This window comes from Stegodyphus dumicola, chromosome X1 (assembly GCF_044657685.1).
Source record: "Stegodyphus dumicola isolate Sdum_Otavi_A_Nest chromosome X1, ASM4465768v1".
NCBI classification, from domain to species: domain Eukaryota; kingdom Metazoa; phylum Arthropoda; class Arachnida; order Araneae; family Eresidae; genus Stegodyphus; species Stegodyphus dumicola.
This window is the reverse complement of record NC_140780.1, coordinates 113,423,508-113,445,940: the sequence shown is the minus strand read 5'-3', so window position 1 is coordinate 113,445,940 and position 22,433 is coordinate 113,423,508. Positions and strand designations below refer to the sequence as shown.

Sequence of the window (22,433 nt, the reverse complement as noted above, 5' to 3'; positions counted from 1 at the left end):
AGATTAAGTGCTTTATTACATAAAAAAATACTAGCAAAGATTTTAATTTTATTTCATCAGGCACGAAAACTGTCATTTTGTCGACGAGTAGCTTTATTTGCCTAGTTATTCTTTATCTGTAATATCATAATTAAATAAGCGACTTTCTAGAGTGCATTATGCCCGTCACTTTAATCATTTCTCCTTTTCTCGTTAGGTTGTTACTCGGAATCTAATGGGTTTATGTGCATATTTAATTCGAGATATGTGCAGAAGTTCTGCCTAATAAATTTAATTACAGTTCAAAAACTTGGAGAAAGGTAATATTTGAAATAATGAAAAGTGGCTTATGAAGCATTAAATTTCGAGATAGATTTCTGAAACACTCAGAGTCACTAACGTGCATATGATTTGATATAAGGTTTACTGTTTAATCAAATGGCTACTAAACCTAAGACATGCATAATTATTAAAATAGGATACACATTGCTTTATCATTTCAAATACCTCCCGCTTTTGCTCCCACAAGTGATGATAGGCAGTGTCCTTGGAGATGAAAATTTAAGGACTACTAAAATTATCATATGCATATAATGCAAAAGAAAAAAGCCTTCATTGCTATGAAAAATTAAACGTATATTTAATAGTTTTCATTACAAACATTTAAAATGTCATTTGAACAGTTTATATAAAATATTGCGACAGATTTTGATGTCAAATACTTTTGCAGGAGTTCTTCCAAAACTTTTGGTCCGCAAACGTGATTTTACATCATGCTGTCATACATTTACCGTTCACGAATTTTGTCATGTGGCTGCAAAAGCTAAGACATTTGATTTATCTGCCACGTGGCCTGGCAAGCAGTTTGCAAAATGTCACCATTCCGCATGATAAAAGATCTTTAACTTATTTATTAAATCATTACATGTAACAAGCAGACGTTTGAAAGTAATAAATGTACTTTCACTCAATTAAATCTTAATTTTATTTTTAAAGCTATCTGACTGATATAATTTAAAACATATTTTGATTTATTATGCATTCAGATGTTAATTATAAGCATTTAAAACATAACTGAATTTTTTTAAAGATGTTTCTAAATCATATATTTACATAAAAGTTATTTCTCCTGCCTTCTTAGCATGCCTTCGTATTGTAGTTGTCAGCACGCTCGGCGCGTATTCGAGAGGCCCGTGGTTAGAGTCCCGGCGAAGGCGGTGCTCATTTTTCATCTCTTCTGTTTAAAAAAAAAAAAAAAAATCCAGATGTTTCTACAAAATTAAGACTTTTCCTTCATGCGGCATAAAATCTGTAATACAAGAAACCATGAGAACTAGAATAAAATAAATAAAAATTTTGAGGAAAAAATATGAACAAGTCAAATTTTACATAAAATTCGATTTTCAATTTTTCTTCGGCGAATGTGTAAATTATTTCTGAAGTCACAAAGATATTTATTTATTTATTTTTAACTGCACAGTAGAGCCATATTATTAAACTTTTTTTTTTTTTTTACACAATAATTCTTAGGCTAGGCTAGAAAAAAAGGCCTAAGAATTACAATGTCAGAAATCTTTTTCTTTGAAAAGGTTTCTTTTTTAAATGAATTCTATGTAGAAATAATACCAATAATACTGTTAGAATTGCAAACAAGGAAAAGGAGAAAGGAATTACTCTTTATTACATTCTTTTAAAGAATGTAATTTTGTTACATTCTTTTAAAGAATGTAACAAAATTTAATAACGTAATATGTTATAGCTAAGAAAAATACACTGAAAATTTATTTTATTTTATTTTATTTATTTTTATTTTTTTATTTTATTTTTTTGTTTTTGTTTTGTTTTGTTCAATGACTGTACAAATTAATAAATAAAACTCTTACTTTTTCTATTTTTTTGATAGAAAAAGTTGATTAACTATCTTTTATTAATTAAAGAAAAATTCACGGCATGAATGACCGCGAGGTCTCTATGGCGCTAAATTTTTCTCTGCCTTCCAGAATGGGATCTGCTTAAACTCGAAGTTTTTGCCTTAGGCCAGCACATGCTTAACCTGCCAATGCGTTAAACTATTTATTCCCGTAAAATATTCATAGTTTACCTGCTCTAAAAGAAATTCCTATTTAGAATACCTTTCCGATGGACGCTGGCTCGGATTCAGTTCGCAAAGAAAAGCCAGGAAATTGTCAAAGCAGACTGTTTGTTTAGCTAGGAAAGATATCAAACTCTTGCTGTTCTTTTGCACTTCGTCAAGGAAAAATGTCGAATGGCTTCAAAATTAACTGCACGCCAAGTCTCAGCATGTTTAGTTCTGATGACGCGAGAATAAAAACCACAAGTGTATTTAATAAACCACGTCAGTTCAAATATTATATAATTATCTAAATAAAATTTATTTAGTTAAAATGCATGTTCTTTCACTTCCTGAGAAGCATAATGGTTAGACGAAAGCCTAAACATATACCGTATTTCCCTTCCCCTATTTTTCCAAGCCTTATCTTCTGAAAAGCGTAAGGGGAATATTACGCGAACAATTTAATGTCCGGGACGTGGGTACAGTAAGAATATATCAAACGGAAAGCAATCGTGAATAAACTGCAGGTAACTATCACAATATTATTTATTTTAAAGAAACCTGCATTCCAATAAGAAAACATAATAATATTAACAAAACAATATCTAATGCTATATCTTCTTTTCTATTTCCTTGTAACTTGAATCTTGCCCGTTCTTATTGTTGTCTCTGAAAATCCTTAAGCTTCAAATCATTCATAAAGCTGACTTTATAAAATCGAAGGCGAAATGTTAGTTCGTGTTTGCTTCGGTATGATCGGTCGGTTCTTGTAATAGGCTGGCATAAAGTTCAATTGTTAGAAGAGAAAGGTTCGGCGTGACATTGACAAGTAGTTTGCGAGGGTTTGTCTTTTCAGTAAGATGATAACGATTACAACGTGAATGGATCCGTTTTAAAATTTAAAGGAGCTCGTTTTCTGAACGTACCGACGAAAGGGAAAATTACGTGAATATTTCTTGAATTTTCAGAGCATGGCTAAGCGGAAAATACGCGAGGAAATACGATGCTGTTAACATAGTGAGCGTTCAGCAGTCATCATTATGTCTGGATAAACATGTTAAACGAAACGCAGATAATGATAAATCGAAAGTGAGCTAATGGTCATTTTCTAAAAACGAACATAGAAACAATCTCTAATGAAACGCACATCAACGATGCTCACTAGCACGGTAGCTAAAGACAGCCGAATGAATCTCCCACGTCCTCCCTCGTACATTAATAGGGGCGCTCAACTCAACCCAGCCGAGCTAAATCGAAATGACCCAACATAACGCGACCCAATAAATAAAATATGAAAACAGCCTAAAAACTTAGGCCCGAAATCAATTTCGTGGAGCGATGCCTTCGGCCGAGAAATCCCCAGGCACAGAAATTCCCCTTAATGCCTTCACTGGTAATGCACCCGGGATCTTCGAAAAGATCGTAGAAGATCGTTCTGCCACTCTAGGATGAGAGAATATTTTGGAGGAGGGAAGATAGAGAGAAAAAACGTTTGTGACCGCTTGTCTTACTCAAACACGAAACTCCAACTTTAATGGAAAAATTCTCCCAAGCAAAAAGGACGTCTGGAAGAAACATTAAAGATATCATAGTCGCAGGCCCGTAGCTAGAAGGCGACAAAATAAGTGCGCCGAATGTCGCAAAGTGAAATTTTGATGCCTGATGGAGTTTTCGGCTGTTTGCTGACACTGGAATAATTCTTTCATTCCGTCATTTTTAAGCATTGGAGCTCACTTTAATGTGCATGAAACCGAAAATATACTGCCAAAATGCAGTTTAATTCCACGAGATTAATATCTAAACAACTAAGCAAAAGGTATTTTCAGCAGATTTGTCAAATTTTCCGTATTACTCACGGATCAAATATTAAGCAGCAAATACACATTACTTCACGTTATACATTGCGGAAGTTATAGTCTAAAACGAAATTATCACCAGAGAGAGAAAAAACCTACTTAAAATTAATGTCTGTTCAGGAAAGATACCTGATAATAATCATGCTCTAAAATTTGATTTTAGCAAGAAGAAATCCATTCAGATAAACGAAGAAAAAGCTGTGGATTTTAAACATTAGAGTAAATCAACGTCATGCAGGATAAATTTTCAGATCTTGAAATGTTTCACTGAAAGTTCTCCTGGGCAATTTTTATAATTTTGATTTTAGCAATTTTTAGTACTAAATTTGATTTTAGCAAGTAGAAATCCATTCAAATAAACTTGCATTCTTGTTATTCACTGAATGAAAATAAGACAGGTACTCAAACTTGGCCCTTTTAGTTACGAAAGATAAAGTATATAGGTAAAATTGCATTCTTTACGAAACTTCTGCAAGATTTCTAATACAAGAGATGGATTTTCGATTTACCATTGTTTAGAGGTAGCAGTCTTTGTCGCCGGGTAAGTAACTAGCCACGACAAGGTCGTGCTAAAATTCAAGAGGCTCACCATGCTATTGACTAAAAATAAGAAATTATGAAAAATATGATAAACAAAAAACTTACTTAAATATTAGTCAGTTCATTAATGTTCTTGCTGCAATACGCAGACACGCGCATTAGTTTCATACGTCCTGTCCTCAGAGTTGCGGGAGATTGCGAAATACCACACACAACCTGCTGCTTTGTTCACATGCTTGATCACTTTTGAAGGTTCTCTGGTGCTTCTGGAAGTTCAGTAGCTTAAGTTGTAAATTAGATACTTCAGTATTTACTTTCATTAATAGCACCCGTCACATACAACCCCCTTATTACCGTCATAATTCTAGATTAAAATTTTTCTGTTTAGAAATTTAAGATTACATGAACAAAATTGCTTTGTTATTGGAAAACGGATTCCGAGTTCAGCAAAATCTTACGAGTGGCAAATGCTCGTGAAAAGAAAAATTCTTAGACTTTTAGGACGCATCTCAATCCGATACCTATTTTTTTCGTATTGAAAAATCAGTGAATGAATGAATATGAATTAAAGAGTACAATAAATAGAGAAGGCATTTTCATAAAATTCCAAGGAATGAAATAAGATAGGAAAGATTTTAAAAACAATAACAAACACAGCAGAAATGAAGATTTATATATTAAGTTTTAGAGTATTTTCAACGTTTTTGAGCATCGATAGTATTAGTATAGATATCAAGAGAGAGTAAAAAAATGAAGATAGCATTATAAAGCCAAGGGTTGGAAACATATGACGCCTACCAACACTAAATAGCAGTATTTACACTTTACGCAAGTTAATTTATATGACAGCGAAAAACTGCATAATAAATCAAATCATGGCGTAATGTGGGTGGACATTTACACACGACTTGCGAAAAAACGTGATGCGGTTACATCATGATTTTAACTCAGCTTTTACTCATTTTTACAGCGCATGTAGTTAGCAAATATAGATGAGCTATGAATAAATTAAATCTCTTTCCTTTCGAAGCGATCTAAGAAAGCTATTAAAACGGAATTTCAGGTATTGTGATTTTTTTAAGTAGCGTTAACGATCGAAGAGTTAATGCTACGTGCTGTGAATTAAATGAACACATTTGACTCGAGAATGTTTGCGTAAGTCTTTCATAAATACTACCTTATCCTTCTTTATTATTCCTTTTCAAAACAGAAAGTAAAAAAAGGAGGATCTTTCTTTATAATCCCTGTTTAAAAATGAAAACAGAAAATGCAAAGAAAGGCGAAAAGCTGAGTTGAGACTAAGGTATTTTCTGAATAATAAGAAAATAGTTAATCTAAAAGTGATGAAAGAAGCTCTGGTCTCACATGTGTTGCTTTAGAAAGTGACTTTTGAACACTTATCATTTGAGAAGTTTTGTTGAATGACACATAGTTTATTTATTCTTTCGATAATTATTAACCACTGCAAAATATTTCCTTCCAGTGACGTGACTTTAAAATATGAGATATTTTTTAACATTAATTTTTTCGCTAATAAAAAAAATGTGTTCATTTTCTGAAATATTCTTACTTTCCGCGGCATTATATATCCCTAATCCAGAAACTCTCGTGACGGCGGGATTAAAATCGCAAACATATAGTTTCCTTTTAGTTTGATGTCCAGTGGCGGATTGAACTGGTTTCGCCATGTCACAGTAATTGTTAATGGTGCGTAATGGTGATGAGTTGGATATAACAATACTTTTAAACTTAAATTATAATTTAACAGCACTTTGCGCTAATTTATTCTTTTAGTACTAGCGTATTTTATTCTCAACTCTTTGACTATTTCTTTTCTCTTTAAATGGTGCATGATATATATACGTGATCATACGGGGGATAGCAAATTGAAAAAGGTTTTAATATACCAAATCATCACTTCACATTCACTGCATTTACCTCTCCCTCATAACATAAATGAACAAGAATGCGAATTAACTGAAATATAATCAAACTCCGCTATAAGAAATATTCCTAGTGATTTAATTTTTACTTAGATATATCCATGCCTTAGATATATCCATGATATTAGATGCCTATACCCCAAAAGATAAAAATAATCGTGAAAATTGACTGATCAATCATTAAAAAGGAACTGGCTAGCACTGTCTTACTTACAAAGAGATGCGGATGATAATTCTAATTTGGAGAAAGAAGAGGGGTTAGATTACAATTATTATTATGTTCTGTTATAAGTTTTTCCTTTTCAGTTTCTCCATACGATATAAACTGCTTAGTATAAATGCCAAGATCAGACCTTTCCGTAGAAATATATATTTCCCTCTAAAGTACACATTTAATATATTTATGAATGATCATTTTAAGCAAATAAAATAGGAATTGACCAAAATCAACAGGAAAAAAACTATTGGGGATTTTACTTTTAACTTAACATCTAAACACAAAAATAATTTTTAATCTTCAGCTGGTGTGATGCAGATTGCAGGTAAATTTTTCTGTATTTTCGTCAAAAAATCAATGCGACTCCATTACTTTCGGTTTGGAAACTCCAATTAAAGTGGACAAAACATATTAATGACACGCTTCAATGCTCTGGCATTCGGAGTTGTAGGAAAATCACTTTCTATGTGTTGTATTTTTCCAACAACTTTATCAACATCAGACGAAGATTTTTTCAAGATAGCATTTTTCAATTTCGTTTCTGTCAAAAATATCTTCGTCACTCGGATCTTCACGTGCGGTAAACACACATCGTGATCACATACCTGGAAAAGTTGCATGTCACATTTTGAAAATTTCGGAATGCTTTTTTTTTTTTTTCCTTTACCAATTCAAGATAGGTAACTCCCCGTCTCTATAGCCTTCAACACTCTTTGATAGACCAGTCCGGTGAAAACAAAATTTCAAAGGCATTATCTATCGCCAAAATTTTATTAGCACTAGCATTGCATCAAGAAGGGAATAATATGATCTATATATTCGTCAGATCCCTCCGAAAATTATAATAAAGTAAAATCAGCTGCCTCTAGTAGCTATTCTTGATGCATCTAATCAGTCATAAATTCACAGGATGAAGAACAGAAGTTGCATTCGTGAAAAAGAAAACAATCTATAATAAGTTTTAAAAAATCTGTGCGTGCAGTATAGTTATCAACAAACAGAGGGCTTCTTCGAATTTTAGCCAGTCCATCGTATTTTTGCAGAGCTTCTTAGTAGAGTTCCGACATTACCTATGATCTTATAGGAATCCCATGACACCCCCACCCACATACATATATACATAAAAAACTTTAAGAATTTAGTAGAAGTAGATTAAACCATCCTAGAAAGATGCTAAAATGTAGACGACATTCTCCAGTGAATCTCAACATATACCAAATACGTCGGTTAAAGACCAAATAGTTGGTTATATTCTTATACATTCGGACCATCACCGGTGTATGTCGACAAGCAGAGATATGCTCTGGTGGAGATCGAAACGAGAAGACGGACAGAAAGGCGCTGTAAAAGCAAGAGACTCTTGTGCAATTCAAAGTCAGCGATGGACAGTTTCAGTCTATCAAATTTTTACATACATAATAACAGAAATTAAACTGGCGATTAATAAAGAAACGTGGTACATGATTTTTATTTCAAATTCCATTTGTATTAAAAAATTAAACTACATTTATTGAAAACATATCACAATTCAGAGGGCAAAAAGATCACAAGCAGCTCGCGAGTCTGGCCATGTCTGCTATATAACGTCAATCGCATATTTACGCAAGCTTATTATTGGTGTCTTTTTTTTCGTTTCTCATTTAGAATATATATCGTTCGCTTTAAGTCCTGCTTTAAGTCAACAGTTTATTTACATGTGCTGTTACTTAAGCCTTTTCCTAGTTCTCCTATCATGTGTTTTAATAATAAAATATAATTGCAAAACGTAACAAAAATATTTTTATTCATCATCAGTGCATGGTGAATGTCGACATCTGTCGGTTAAGTGAGAAATAAAGATATTTAGCAAATTTTGCGGACGTACACCGACTATGTGAATGTTAATATTCACCGGGGAATGTCGACACCCTCCAAATTTCGTTCTTTCACGATAACATGTACATAGGAGATGTCTCAGGAAATATAAAATAGATTCGCTTTTTTTTTTCAAAAATTAGAAAATGTTCGTTTATTCAAACTTCTCGAATGTTTTGATTGATTTCGTTTTTGTTTGGATTGTTTGATTTAGTTTGCATTGATTGATTTCGATTTTGTTTGGATTTGGTTTATCTGGTGTTCTCTGAAATTGCTCTCGGTTGTTTTTTTTAAATTTTATTTCAGTACGAGATTATTTGGCTTTTACACTTGTATAATTTTTGTGCAGTGTTTGTCTGCACGGTTATTCCTTTTAATTCTACCTTACCATACCTAATATAATATCGTAATTTGCTTAAAATTTAAATTTAACATTAAATTATACACGCATATATATACATATGCTACCGCTCATTGAAAACTTATTCAATTTAGTAATGTACGGAGTGTTTCATAACATCGCAACACATAATTTACGATTCCAAGATTTAACAAATTCTTGTTTGTTGAAGATTCAGAAATCAAGATGATTAATGAATCTAAATTAGGTAACACTAATAAATTAAAAGCTCGTCAACCAAAGAATCATTAGCCTTAATGATTATGAACAAATGCAGAGGTAATGAGGGCTTAGATACATTTAGTATCGTTTGAGTCTTTTATATGCAAAATTTATAACCATCAGTTCACATCAAACGTTTGGAAATGTGGATCTTTAGGTTACCAACAGTATTAAATATTTTCCATCAACTTTGAGGGTAAAAACAGACAGCTAGCTATTCAACCAATGTGTTTGATCAGAATGAATTCATATATGCACGATATGCAATTCCATACAAATAGTGCCTTATGCTACGAGGGAGAGGGAGAGGAAGAAAGAAAATTTATAATACATAAATACATTTGGTTAGAAGCAGCAGTTGCTATAGGATACAGTCGAGCAAATGGCATAGTTGGCTCAGGTAATAAATATCCCTCAAAACCATTGGCAGGAACGAGGTTGTATCGTAAATGCAGCATTAGGTAAAGAAATGGTGTTGGACGGTCGTAAAAAGGTTTTTCTCCATCCAAGTCCCGGAAGATAACCACAAGTCTCTCGCTTTTTCTTAAGTATGAGGGGCTTTTCCTTCTTTTAACATAGATCGTATCCTCTTAAGCCCATTCTAACAATTTATCCTTAATAGGTTAATTTGTGCGATTCTTCAGAAGTTCCCAATCGTTAGCATTTGAAGCAGCCCTTATAAAAAGGTTATTTAGCAAAAATCAGATTTTGCTGAGAAGACAAAATACAGTTTTCTTTAGTGAATACAGTTGCATAGAGCTTTCGGGAGCAAAGCGTAATTTAAAAAAAAAGGGAGAGGAAAAGAAAGGGGAGGGAAAAAAAGGGGAGGGAAAGAAAGATTTTCGTATCGAAGTAGATAATACTATATGGCGATACACAGTCTTTTACTGATTTCAATAAAAATTAAATGATCACAAAATTATTGATAGAATTCATTACAAATAATCTGCATTTTATATTTTATCAGTTCAATGTATTATTAAAAATCACACAAATTAAATTATTAAAACGTGCATTATAGATTTTGTATCGCTCACTTTGTTGAGCAATTATCTATTGATAAAATTTGAAAAGTCGATATTATGTTTTGGAGAATGGCAAAAATCTGTGAAATGGCAACCTGCAGGACGGCGCGGAGGATATACTAAAGATTCCGTGCAATGGTAACGCTTAGCAAGATGCGTAGATGATATGCCAAATTCAAAACAGAGTTCGCAACGAAAGGGTCCATAAATATATATATATTATCACTCATATATTTTCACACTGTCTGACATAACTGACATATTTTCACATTTTCTAACATATCTCACATATTTTCTCACTGTCTATTTCAAAGTATGTTTTAAATTTATAAGACCATAAAATTAATTTTGAAACAAATATCTTCATTTTACAATTTTCACTATAATAATATTAAAAAAATTAAAAATGGAAGAACACTAGGGGATCAAAATTAGCGAAATACTTCGTCTGAAAGATTACTAAAGACAACCTATATAAATCTTAAGATTTGTTCTGAATTACGTAACATTAAAGTTTTAAATTTTATAAAATTACAAAATCTTTTCTTTTCTGTGTATATATATACATCCACGCAAGACAATATTTGTTCTCTTCTGGAATAAGCAGTAGAAATTTTGAAATATCTGTGGGTTTTATTATTATTATATACTATATATATATATAAGCGGGGGAGGCGACGGCAATTTTATCGCGATAAGCTGGATGGGCAACCACCAGCTTGAGAAAAGAGAGATCACTTCTCTTTTCTCAAGCTGAAAGTGTTTTCATCAAGAGCAGTAAGGGAATGAAAACGCTTTCTCTTTTGTTAGACCTCTGTTAGCAAAATGTTTCGCGGAAAATGTTCTAAAGCTTACTTTATCCTCTTTCCGTACATTTCGTTCATATCTTTAGACAGAAATGCTTGCTTTTCAAAAAATATTTTAGTCACTCTTCTTTAAAACTGATATCATTTGCTTACTAAATATTTTAAACATCTTAATTTAAAAGCTTTAAAATTAGCGAGAATGACGCATGTGGAACCTTTAACTCCTTGGTACAAAATCTGCAGCAGCGAACAATTTAATTTCATCATTCAGGTTAGTGCCGGGGATTCAATTTCTTTACAGCGTGCATTTCACACAAACATGATTTTTCATGCTGGGTTCAGACTGGTGCTTCGTGGTGTTTTAACTGTTGTCTCAGATGCACAGTAATCGGACAGAGTGTTAATAACGTTTCACATAGTTTGGTAAAAAATAAAAATGGTTTCAGTTTATAAATTTTGTTCCTACTGCCTATTTCGCAGTTTTAGGTAAATTCAAAGGTAAGTTCTCTCTCTCACCATTTTATAGTACATAAAATATATTATGCAATCTTTGTGCACGTTTACTAGCGTTGAATAGTTCGTTAGGATTATTATTATTATTATTATTATTATTTGAACTACAATAAACTTGCTAAAATAAGTCGATTTCTGTTTCGTTGATTTTCGATTTTCAACAGTGGTCTGGACTCTAATAAAGTGTGTAATAAGCAGAAGACGACTTCACATGTAAAATCTTTCATTTAGATACCACTCAGAAATCATAAAATCGACTAGGCACAAAATTATTTAAAATATTATTTCTTGGCTTTGTTGTAATTCATTAATTTCGGGTTTTTAAATTACTGTCTTATACCACTACGGTTTATAAGTTTGAATCCTTTAACATCTTTTAGCAGTGTTTTAGACTTACTATAAATATTCATTGAAATAAAAACACAGAACAGGACAGGGTTTGAATTTTGCAAAAAGAAAATCCCTTCGGAAATTTATCTTCGGTGCCCACGATCACTCGCTCTGCATATCTAAAGGCCTACGCACGCAAATAAACAATTCGAGTATCGATTTCCCTATCGATGACGAGTCAAAGAAAAAACTGTTTATCGATTACGTCAGGGAAAACACTGAGTCTGGTAGCGACGATTAAGCGACCTTTTTCCTTTCCCCCCCCCAAACCACAGAAGTCTAATGAAGCTGATTAGCACGTATGCAGTTAGCCGGCTAAAATGTCTATTTGCGCCTTAATGTCTTTTCATGGCAACGGTTTGTTTGTGTCTGGCAATGTAATGACCTAGTCAGGACTTGGTGTATTATTTTAATCGTTTTCTGTGCAAGGAGTCCTTTCCGACTAGCTTTTTCTTTATCCTTTACACTCTTGATGACGTCATTATGTAACTGAGGAAGCAAACCCTGCCGTGAAAGCAAAAGCGCAGGAAAGTATGCTAAATCGGGTGTCGTGCGAAAACGAAGTACTAGAAACTTACTTTATGATAAGAGGCATATCAGTGTGGTCGGTGTTTTTCTGTTTTAAATTGAAGTACTGATAAAACATGTGTTACCTTTATCTTTTTTTGTTACTTTACCGTTAGAGATAATTTCTCATATAAGTTAATATTTCAGCGAATGAAAATACTGAAGTAGTGAGATAATTAAGAGCTACTGTGATAATTGACAACTACCTCTACAGAAAATTGTAAATTTAAGAAGACCAAATGATGATAAATTTCTTTTACTTTGATTCACAACGCAAGAAGTTTATGCCGTGGCCTACTTTAACCGCTTTTGCAAAAATAAATATTCAACTCGTCATCTAACATCTTTTATATCAGTACGCGATAATACAGCGATTTATATTCTAAACTTAGACATAGCACACAAATATACAGAAACTTGCTTAAGTATTTCCCACAAGATGAAAGTTATAAATCAAGTATCAGAATTAAAAGATATATAGACAATTAATGGCTAGATTAATAATTACTATGTGTGATTTAAAGCAGAAAGAAACCCGAGAACAATAAAGTATCACAATGATAAGCTAAGTGAACAGAAAACTGAAGCTTCCACTTACAGCTATACGTTTTCTACTCAATCTTAAATTAAATCACAATTTTTAAACGCATATTAAAAAAGGATAATTTTGAGAAATTACTGAAAAAAAAATCCATCTAATAGATGCAATTGCTGCTTTCTCTGTAACAGTCGTCAATTAAAACGCTCCTAGCACAGAGTAACAAACTGATAAGCCCTATTTTTCCTTACAATGGCGGGCCCAGACCGTCCACAGACGTTGGACTAAGGCAAGAGGTGGTGGTCACTTTATTATGGAGGCACCTAATAGGTAGGCCACCTTTGCCTCCTATAAGCAACTTTTTATTAGTAAATCGTGTGTATGAATTTGAGAATCCGAATCCATGTTAAATTAACTAAATACCTCTTATTTTATGATAAACACTGGATTTGCTTTATTTTGTTATCATAATAGTAATTTCAGCGTCTTATAGCTTGCACTAGGATGTAAGAAAAAATATTATTTATGTAACAAGACAAATTTTTAGCCAACGAAGATTTTAGAGAACTACTGATAGGACCAAAAAAAATATATAAGGTTGGGTCCCAACATTTAGTGTGACTGGTCACAACTTATTGAACAGCCTTTAATTTGAATATCATTACTGAAGCTCACAATAATTCTTGCCATCGTAAAGACGCAAGTAAATGTTGATAAACCGAAAGATGGCTTAAAATGTTTTTAAAAAAGATGGGAAAACCTTAATTCTTCAGTAATCTAAAAAAAGAGAATGTTTCCTCAAAAATGCATGGGAATTGCATGGGCATGACTGCATGGGAATTTTCTCATATATAACATAAATACGAGTCAGTTTCCTTTAAAAACTCCTCCACAAAGGCAGCTTTTGACTTTGGCATATGGCCTCGTAAACTCAGCCATATCTTAAATAATCAAACTCTTTTACTTTGCTCACTAAAAATGTAATTTATTCATTTTTACAAATTAACCCACTTGCAGTCGATCGTTAAAATCACTGAAAACTGGTACTTCGACCGGCTTCAAGAAGCGGCGAATGATGTGACTGCATGGAAGCTTTCGTGGTTTTCCCCAGTTTTCCCAAGAAGTCCTTTATGAATGCATCCCTTCCCTGAAGGAGACAGCTCTCAGTGAAGCTTTGCGGTACTGTAAACAACCCACTCCAACCCTTTTCTAGAAGCAATGCATTAGTTGTCTTTGCTCATTTCACAAAACTGAAATCAGTTAAGATGTTTATTTCTGCTTACTTTAAGATAAAAGCGTTCTGATTCCTGTTTTTCGATTTAATTTTAAAGAGAAAAAAAAAGAGAGGTTTTTAAATGGAAAGAGAGGAGAGGAGGGGAAAACGTATGGCTACAAAAATAATATCCTCCAATTCATTGAGAATAAATTCTGTTTAAGGAGAAAATATAAAATTAACAATAATCTTTTACTTAGCTTCCCATAGTTCATAATATCTAAATCTGTATTAAAAGCTTATTTTTTGAAATATTCTCTGTCGCGGTTTTAGAATTTCCTCCTCACGTCAAAACTCGCAATGCTTCCGAAAGCAAGTTTAAAGGGGGGGGGGAACCGCCATCACTTGCAAGGGGTTATCACGTTTGACTACACTGTAGGTACTCCCAAGAGGAACACAAGCAAAAACGACTGGACCGGCGGGAGTTTATTGGAGAAACGTGACCTTCATAGAATTTATTGCACTTTGTACGTGGTTCCCAGAGAGCAAGTGGAAAGTGAAAGTAGGTATTATTTTCGGATCGCTTGATTGAAGATATGAAACAAAGAAACTGCCGCAGGGATAGCTGAGACTGCAGCCGTGAAGAAACAAAAAGGTGTCAAAAGATACAGCCCAAAATGTGATTACATACAATTTCCGAGAGGAAAATGTTTCTTTGCCGGGAATGCTGTGAGCATTAACAACGTGAATGTGCGCTGTCTGAAAAGGTATCGTCAGTTAATGGACGGAAAAAAGTGCTTTTATTCTCTGAAACGAAATGCTGTTTCTTCTCATTTAACTGAGGACTTACGAAACTATTTTCTTGAAATGATTTTTGGCATGCATGCCATTTCTTGTTTTCCCAAAACATAACTCACGAGGAACTCTTTCATCACTGAAGCAAACATCATTCGAAAGAATTAGATATTAACCTATTAAAATAAAAACATAGGTTCAAAAACCTCACGATAACTGATTCTTCATGATTCAAAGGATAGGAAGATTCAAAGGACTACTTAAGATCCTAGTGGGACACATGAACTATGTTTTAATTTATCAAGGACACAGGAAAATATCATTACTAAAACTGATCAGCCATATTGGTTCAAAATGCCATATCGAAAGAAAAAGGATCGTATTTCTTTTAGTCGTGTTAAAACAGCTTTTTTTCAATGAGAGAATTAAATTTACTGAATTTTACACTTCATTTAGACAGCTTTTCTATGCGAAAAATTCCCTCACTCGTAACTTTTCTAAAATTCCTTCAAAACTTACATTGCACATATCAAAACGTAACTAAATAAATAAATAAATGATAAATTTTACGATTGACTCGTGTGCAATATCAGCTCTTAATATGGAACTGAAATTCCATCAATATAGGGTTTCTGACATAGGACTGAGATCGGGTTCAGTTATAATACATTTTAACACACCTCTAGCATATGTAGGTATATTTATAAAATGGCAAAAGATCTTTTAAAAAACAGGAAGTTCGCCTATAATAAAATGCTAATATTGTACTTCAAACAAACCACTGATAATCGATATGGAAGATTCTCGATTACCACGGCATAGTTCAGTCTTAAACATAAGCCAGTACATTTTTGAAAATTATCTCTTGAATGAAATAAATCAGCTGGAAACGCAAAAAGAGCCGTAAAAACATCGGCTAAAATTTGAAAATATGGATACAAAATTGTTAATTGCTTTATGTTAAAACTGAATGAAAATTCGCAGTATGATGCAAAATATTTAAAAAAGAAAGTTATGCAGCTTCTCCCTCTTGCAGTTATATAATTTACTGCAAACTGAATAAAACATACTTAAGGAATTCTAATAGTTATTGTGGTTCATTAAAATCTTCAAATACGTTTTATACCATGATACTAAAAACTCTTCGAGATATTTATCTTAAGATGGATATAGATTTTGACAGCATAATCAATTCTTTGTCAAACTATTATTGTACAATACTGTACAATAAATTATAAAATCTCCGAAAATTTCTAAGAGTAAACGGTTAAAGAGATAAATAAGAAAAATCTGCAGATGTTGGAGTTAAATAACTTTTAAATATTTCTGAAAGCTGTTACAATTCGGTGCAGCTTGTTAATGTGTTTACACAAATTTTAGCTAACTAATTTAATTCCAAATACAAATTTTCTTCAGAGATTCATCAAATACATGTTAGTGTTTTACAGCTAGCTTTAAATATGAGTACCTTATTTCTGAAAGGGGGTACATATGAAATGAAGGATTTATTTTCAAACAAGCATTGGACCAAGTAATCCTTTTCTCGCGTTCTGGATACAGAAAGTTACGAAGAGCCTGCGAATAAAGTCCCAGATGATTATGGAGGCAAATGCTTAGAATTAGCCAAAGCCCCCCCAGAGGCCTGTATAAATGGCGGCATAGGGCTGACCCGAAGGGTTGACTTTGGGAGGCGTTTCCATGACGACGAGAGGCGACACCCTGACGTCAGAGTGGTCATCACGCCCACCTACTACGGATGTAAGAGCGAAAGGTCATTGGGTTTCAGGAGTTCCCGACCGGAGAATTTGAGGAACGTGTTATGCCATAGGTTGAAATAAATATCCTCGAATAACCCGTATTAATATATGGAACACCCAAGACGGTAAATGAAACAATGTAGCATTAATGCCATTGCTTTATATTGGCCAAGTGAAGATAGTGGATAAATGTTCAGGATGGTGTAATATCGGTCATAATAGAAGTTCAGTTCATGTTTGAAATTCAAAAGGAAACCTTACGAATTTATACAGCAAAATAGTATTTGTAACTGTTAAATTAGCCTTGCTTTTACAAAGCGGTGTAAACTCACTCTACTAGCTTGCAAATAAAGTACGTCTGCAGTCTCATATCATGATAAAAGAGAGAAATTTTACGTGAAGGTATATGCACTTTCTTCCTTTTCTTATTTTTCACTGATTTTTATGAAAACAATAACATGATCAGGGAATGCCGACCTAAGCGAAACTGAATGACTTGTGATATCAGCAAGGGAACATAAAATGCAAAATTTTCATCACAGTTTATAGCGAATTTTGAGTACAAGAAATCTTTCTGTAAGTGCAATAATAAAAAGTTAAAATACCGCTAATGAAAAGCATATGAAATTCATCAACCAGTAAAATTTACACGTCTTATTGAAACTCATTTGAATTATGTATTATAACAAAAATAATTCAATCTCATAACAAAACCTCTCAATACAACAAAGAAAATTAATGTGTAACTAGATAAACTGATTAGGTGGAAAGAAATTTGCTAGCATAACTAATTCTATTATTGCAAACAACAAATGTTCATAATGCTTTTTATATATTGCAATACAAAGGGTGTTGCGAAAAAAAACTAGCATCTGCTTTATTATACAGTCCCCGGTGAATAGGCATATATAATTTATTTACATAAACCCTCATTAAGTTCTAATGGGAATGTTTAAAAATAAATCAATTTCCGTTCGTTCAAAGCCTTATCGTAGCCGAACTGTAGTTGCAAATACGGGGAGTTCGTTCGGCCGATTTCGATCCCAGGCGAACAAGTTAGCTGCATGGTTAGTTTTCCCCATGTGCGATGTGAATACGATTTCATTTTCTCTTAACACAGCTTCTAAAAAAATATCTCTAGTCTTGGTCAGATAGCATATGCTTAATCATGTTCATATAACTTAACCCCGTCTTCCAGGATATGTGATTAACTTAGCTCAGACTGATAAAGGAGAAAATTTATCGATTCTCATCGCCATACTAAATATGAGTTTCAGCACTGTACAATTTTTGCTTTTTACCTTTAAATCATAATACTACATCACAATTAATTTCAGGCGATATCATTTAAAAAGTTACGTTCTAGTGATTCACTGATAGTAAAATGCATCTAATAACAAAGAATACTTATGCCTCTTTTTCATATTAAGTTTTTTACTGTGATAATAACTTAAAGACTGTAATGTAATCCAGAAATTGTACCTATTGAAAACTGAGAAAATTAAGATCTAATTATGTTAATGCAGAAAGAAATAACAAGGAAAACAAGGTTAGGACATTAATGGTTCTTCAATTAAAAATTAGGTCAATAATTAAGAATTCCAATATGTAAATTACAATTGCAATCGCTTTCATATTATTTTTTGAATGTTTAAGAGAATGTATATGTGGTTATAATAAACTTGCAGTTCTTTGTCTGATGTTGCCATTCCCCTTCATCATTAGAAAAATTGGGTGGAGGTTAATTTCAATTCAGAGCATTAAGACTGCCTCATTTACTAGTTAAGAAGATTGTAAATTTGTAGATAATGTTTGGCATTTTATTTCGGAGCAGGAGACGTGAAAAATATGTAATGCACTCAAGCTCCAAATTCTCCACGACTCAAGCTCCAAATTCTCCGATTGCTAGCCAGACGTGCTTTCCAGTTACATTATAAAGGCACGTGATGGGGAGGGAGAAAAACCTTATATTCTTCCTCATTTAAAGGAGACTGGGTTGGAGGGGACCCAAACGACAAATCCTTGTGGTGACGAATTATCGCTCCTTTCACCTTTTGTTCGGGCGCCACTTGCAAAAGCATTTTGTTTCGGAACGAAAGATGCAAAAAATGTGTAATGCCCTCGCCAGGTCTTCAACTCCAGGCCTTCCGACTGCTAGCGGGATGTACTTTCCTATTAAAGCGGTACTGACTGAGAAAAACCTTGTAAGTGTGCCTCATACACATTAAAAAAAAGGGCAAAATATCTATAGGAGAATTACAATAAAATAAGCTGCACTGCAATTAACCTTTCGAATTTATTCAATACGAATTTGAATCACAGTTGCTTAGGGGAGAAAGGAAAGAGGAAAAAACTGTTTTGCGATTACAAGACCGATGGAACGATCTTCAGCGCGGAAGCCACAACCAAGTTCATATTACAGCCAGCTCTCGTTTGACAGCTGTTCTGGCTTCGGCGTCGAGTAGTTTTATCACAGTCGTAATAACTAAACTGAATATCAATGCTTCATATGCGCCTGAAAATAAATAAAACAGGGTTTTACTTGCTCTGCATAGCCGTACTTTAATTTTTAAGATAAATTAATTAGCTACTTCAATTTATGATAGATTGGCTACTTTGGAGATTTCTGTTCATTATGCAGGAAAATTAATGTTACAGTTGAAATAATTTTCTACATTCGAATGCGCAAAAGTAAAGAAGAATGCGCTTTCCTCACAACATTTACTGCAAGCATTTAATTTCTCACAACTCATTCACTAACGATAATCTCTAAATGTAATACATTACACAGAAATGCAAGCTCTAAATAATTACGGGACATCTAACATACACGTAACTTTCAATACGTTGATGAAGGGGTTTCCTTTCCTAAGGTGATGAGATACAACTGGCAGGAAATCTAAATTTAGGCTAGGTTCCTTCAACTTTATAGACACTCTTAGGTCGATTAAAACTCCATTATTAATGGCAGACTCTGCCTAAGCATCAACGCCAAATTCCTACTAGCGAGAAACATTCCACACACTTGGAGAGGTTCCAGAAAGGGCGAGGACGGTTTCGTTTCTTAAAACTACTCTAGGTGGCTTACCTGGACGGACGTGACTAGGAAAGGGTTCTCTCTTTTCGAAGAGCTTTCTAGAATTCAGTAGTAAGACTACTTTACATTTGACAGTCTTATAAATATTGTCGAATTCCTTCATGCGAACAGAATTCGTTTTTCTATGAAATTCCGGAAACTTTTTTTAAAAGGAAAAAATGCGCAGTTTCGTGCAACAGTGAGAAATTTAAATTGCCCATCTGTGCAGCGCAATCTGTTTAACAAGAACGCGGAAACGTAACATCAATTTAAGAAATTAATCACAAAACCAAAACTCGAATGTTATTTTTATTAAAGCGAAGAAGGCTACATAAAGGTCTTAGAAAGCAGTGTATGGTTAAAATGCATATCATCTTTGAAAACTTGTGTTAAAGCAAATGGACAAAGCTAGTTACTTTCGGGCAATATGAGAAATCTGTTAAACGTGCGTGATAACGATTTATGAATGACATGCATTATTTAAAAAAAAAAAAAATGAATGACACAGACTAGTAAACAGCGGCATTCTCCAAAAGATCTTCGGAAAATATTGACACTTGGGGGTCAGAGGTGCTTAGTTTGAAGCTAGCAAAACAGTTAAAAACATTCCACCGACAGGATGTACGGGAAATCGAGGCGTAACAAAGGGAGAATTTCTTTCGAAGAATGCTATACGCTTCAGAATTGAGAAACGCATTTGATTTTAGGACAAAAACCCATACTGCTTTTTCCGCTGCTGGAATGATAACACTGTATACACAACTGTCTAATAATCAGTTACACAAAATACGTTGAAACTAACGATGACTATCGCGAATATCCTTTATATAAATAAACAATATTAATTCACATCTACCACTTCATTAGCTAAGATGTAAGTTACGAAGCTGTGCACATATATTATTCGATTGTTTGGAAACTTTTGAAATGTTTTTCAGAATGCAAATGTGTTTGTATAATTTATAATTTGAAAGGGCTGCATTTATACTAAATTATGAGCATTGTTACGGAAGATCAACAATGAAGTTGTTAAAGACTAATACTGAAGTCGAACTAATATACTGTTTGAACTGAAGGAGAATTAATACTGATTTCAAAACCGATATTCAGTAAGTAGCCTATTATTATTGAAAAACATACAGCTGGGTACGGTCACAAAATTATAGCTGATCCATGATACACTCTGCACACATACACACACAAAAAGGTGGGGACAGATCGACATCTCCCGTTCTTCTGGGATTGACGAACTTTAAATTACGTTTTTCATGTATCGAGATTTTGAATATATATTAGATTTACACATAGCCATACATTAGGTATTATGACACAAAATTGGACTTTTTCTGAAATGACATACCGATTTTTTCTTATATTTCGATTCTACAACTCAAATCATGCTCAAATATTAAATTTTGTAAAATCTGGTGAGAAACTTACCGAAAAAATAAAAAAAAATTATCTTAGGTCAAAATGAAAAAAGTGTTGGCGAAATTCCTAATTTATAATAACCTATTTTCCTTTCCCTTTTTTCATTATGCACGAGTGAAAAAAAAGTGCGTCGTTCATTCTTTCAAATAATTTTAACAAAGTGCGTAAAGCACATTTATCGTTATTACCGCTTCCCTAAGAGCCCATATTCTAGAATATCTTGAATGGCGGGCACCATTTACTTTTTCAAAGTGAATTTATAGTTGGATAGAGTTAATAATACATGCACATAACAAAAGAGATTGGTCGCATTTCGCTTTGTGCTGGTAATTCTGTTGGACGCAATTTCTATTTCATTAAAAATGAGAAAACTTTAACATAAAATTTTATTGAAAACTTAAACATTTTTATTGTGATCACACAGAGGCGGGCGCATGTTAAACGATCGGCAGGCGTCATGGTGCCCCCTGGCATAGGGTTGGGAACCCCTGGCTTACAACAAATATGTCAAGTTTCAAAACGCGCCAGTATAGAAATTCGCGTATATCTTTCTAAATTTTGAATAAAAACTCTTAACTATTGGCTACTATGCCTAGAAATATGTTTATTGCCTAGAAATATTTAACTATAAAATATTTGAAAAAATTCATAAAATTATTAAAATATACAAATTAAAAAATAAATCAGAAAATATCTGCGAATTTTCTTTGGATTGAACCTAAATTTAGAAACGCGAAAGAAAGAATCAACAAAGTTTAATAAAAAAAAGAGATATTAATACATAGTATACACCTAATTGAATTAACACTGAAGAGCTAAAATTTTGACAGCTAATTATTTCAAGAACTACTCACGCGATTTTTACAAAATTTAGCACTTTGGCATAATATGAGTCATAGAATCTAAATATGGAATAAAATAAGTATGTCATGTCAGAAAACATTCGATTTTGTGTCAGAATACCTATGTTAGAACAATGCTATATATAAATCTAATCCATAATCTAATCTAAGTCGCGCTTTCGAGACATGAAAAACGCAATTTAAATTTCGTCAATTGGGCCCAACAGAACGATCAAATAGAACTGTCCTCTATCTTGTGCAAGTTGTATATGTCTGCAGCAAGTGCATTTCTATTCAGCATTTATCTCATTCGGTGGTTTCTTAACGTAAGACTTATTATTTAACAGCCTTAGCAGTGGCCGAGTGATTAAGGCCCCCTGAATACTAGGTGTTCG

At 33.3% G+C, this 22,433-nt stretch overlaps 1 protein-coding gene across 14 annotated transcripts in view; it reads right to left on the bottom strand.

The window, feature by feature from the left end:
* LOC118198603 (muscleblind-like protein 1) overlaps positions 1 to 22,433 on the bottom strand; it is a 713,982-nt gene that overhangs the window by 268,536 nt on the left and 423,013 nt on the right. Inside the window, exon 1 of one of the 14 annotated variants that reach the window (XM_085807966.1) lies at positions 1,093 to 1,110. The exons of the other annotated variants lie outside the window; for them this stretch is intronic. The gene's annotated coding sequence lies outside the window, so the exon portion shown is untranslated. Of the gene's footprint in view, positions 1 to 1,092; positions 1,111 to 22,433 lie in introns of those variants that run through there. 14 annotated transcript variants of the gene reach the window in all.